This window comes from Eschscholzia californica, unplaced genomic scaffold, assembly GCF_041429995.1.
Source record: "Eschscholzia californica isolate CP2 unplaced genomic scaffold, dmEscCali1.0.p SCAF_3, whole genome shotgun sequence".
NCBI lineage: Eukaryota > Viridiplantae > Streptophyta > Magnoliopsida > Ranunculales > Papaveraceae > Eschscholzia > Eschscholzia californica.
This window is the reverse complement of record NW_028238420.1, coordinates 24,249,749-24,252,248: the sequence shown is the minus strand read 5'-3', so window position 1 is coordinate 24,252,248 and position 2,500 is coordinate 24,249,749. Positions and strand designations below refer to the sequence as shown.

At 49.2% G+C, this 2,500-nt stretch overlaps 1 pseudogene; it reads right to left on the bottom strand.

Moving 5' to 3' along the window:
• The window catches only part of LOC147549143 (25S ribosomal RNA), a 6,974-nt pseudogene that overhangs the window by 3,906 nt on the left and 568 nt on the right, over positions 1-2,500 (bottom strand).

Here is a 2,500-nt window from a genome sequence, read left to right as displayed (position 1 = left end):
ATAGAAGTAAGAGAAGTACCTTCCTTAGTGCGGGTTAAGGGTACTGCACAGGGGGACTTCTCGTCCATGATCTGGAGCACGCCAAGGTGTGGAACCACCATTGACTTGGATACTTCAAGAAAGTCCAGCCCAAGGATAACTTTGTGGTCATCCATGTCTCCGACGTAGAAGTCCAGCTTGCCGCTCCATGCTCCGACCTTTAGCGGTACTTTCCGTACTACTCCATGTACGGCATTAGCCTCGGAGTTCACTGCTTTCATTGTGAATCCTTTTTGGCCTTCGACCTTCATCCCTAACCTCGCAGCCTCTTGAGGAGTGATGAAGTTCTCATTCGCTCTAGAGTCGACCATAGCTCGGGTTGACTGTCCGTTTAAGGTAAGGTCGGTGTACATAAGTCCTTTTCTTGCCTTTGTTTTTGGTCTGGTGGATGGTTGCCCCATCTCCAGGGCAGTGAGGCGGACCGAGCTCATCTCAGCATAGTCCCCATCATCCTCGACCTTGTCCTTGCCCTTGCTCATCTGTTCCTCGCACTTGGCCACCATGGCACTAAGGGTACTTCTTTTTGGACAATAGTGAGTAGGATGGTTACCTAGGCAGAGGAGGCAGCCTCTTGGAGGGTCTTCTTTCTCCTTGTATTTCTTGTTGTCCTTGGATGTATCCCACCGTTTCTTCTCTCTATCATTTTCTCGACCCGTCCTCCAGTCCTTCTCGCGGTCGCTTTCTCCACCTCTACGGTCTTGGGCTGGCTCTTTAGGTTTCTCTTTCTCTTGAGTGGGCCTAAAGTCTTCCAGCTTTTCTACTGTAGCCAAGGCCGTGGATAGGTCCTCAACTCCCCTGCGACGGAGCTCCGTGACTGCCCACTTTTGCAATCCGTGTAGGAAGAAGAACAAGCGATCTTTCTCTGACATGTCTGAGATGTCAAGCATTAGGCTGTTGAACTCCTTCACATAGGTAGTAACGGGTCCTGTCTGCTTGAGCACCATGAGTCGTTCTCTAGCCCGGAACTCCACATTTTCTGGGAAGAATTGGGTTTTGAACTCCTTTTTGAAAGCTTCCCAAGTATCGACCCGACATCGCCCCCTATCCATTTCTTCCGTCTTTCGACGCCACCATAGTAGTGCATCATCTGATAGGTACATGCCGGCAGTCTCCACCATTTCCTCATCATCTTCAAGGGCTATGGCCTTGAAGTATCTCTCCATATGCCACAAGAAGTTCTCTACTTCCTTGGCGTCTCGGGCTCCGCAGAAACACTTAGGCTCAGGTACCTTCCTTCGGCTGGCTTCTCGGACTACCACTGTGCCTTGAGTCATATTCCTCTCCAGTATAGCTATCTTGGACATGCATTCCTCAAGCTTAGCTTCCAAGGCCACTATCCTGCCGTCCTGTACTACCCCTTTCCTTTCTAGTGTCTCCAGGTCCCCTCTATACACCCTGAAGGCTGTATTCATTTCCATTCTGTCTCCATCTTGGGTAACCATTAAGGCTCCAAGTCTTGATCTTAGCTCGGAAGAGGACTCCTCAACCTTCCGAATGAGCTCCTTGAGGCCATCAAGCTCCCTGGCCATCTTAGATTCAAAAGCTTCCCATCGAGCTTCCAAGGAAGCCTCCCACCTGGAGTCACAGGACATGCCTCGAGTTGTTTTGCCACTCTTCGTCTTGGGACGTCCCTCCTTCCTTGGGTCGGCTATGACTCCTCCTTCCTCGGATTCGTTTGACATCGTTCCGACGTATTCTTACCTTGCTTCGGTCACACGAACAAGGCTCTGATACCACTTGTGACGGAGTAAAATTTGGGCTATGATCTTCGCCTATTACCCGTGCGGCACTTATGCTCTAAACCGACTCTAAGCGTGTATTGCGAAGCTCTAGTTGAACACAAGTCAGCCTTACTTTACTTGTTTGCCCGTAACCCTGACTAAGGCAAACCCGAGAGGGTCTCTTGGCAGCGGAATTACAAGAGACTAGTACACTTGAATACTTAAGAGAACTAAGAGAGGAACACACCAACACTCTTGGGGTGGAACTCAATCTTTATTAAGAACTCTCAAGTACAATGGTGTAGATTACAAGCACTCTAAGTCTCTCACACTAGGACTATTACAAGGCTTGAACACTTCCCAAGTCACTCACTAACTCACTTGGTTGCTCTCAACTTGAGTGGTTTGCAAATGAGGACCCCTTCCCCTTTTATAGGCCTAAGGGCAAGGAAGGTTCTACACACTTTCAAGGGAGGAGAATTCTAGAACACCCTCTAGAATTCTCTACACTTATCCTAAAGACTCTTAGAAATATCTTGGACCTTCCAGAGTATTCTCTAGGGTCCCACAAGCTAGCAGAATCTTCCGGCACCTCCTTGAATTCTCAACAGTTCTCCACACACTTCTGTCTCCAGAATGTTCCAGAGAGTTCCACCAAGGCAAGGGATGTCACTTAGCACCACAATTGGGCCAGTTTTGTGAGCCAACAATTATGGGCGTGACAGCGCGCTGCCCGCCAC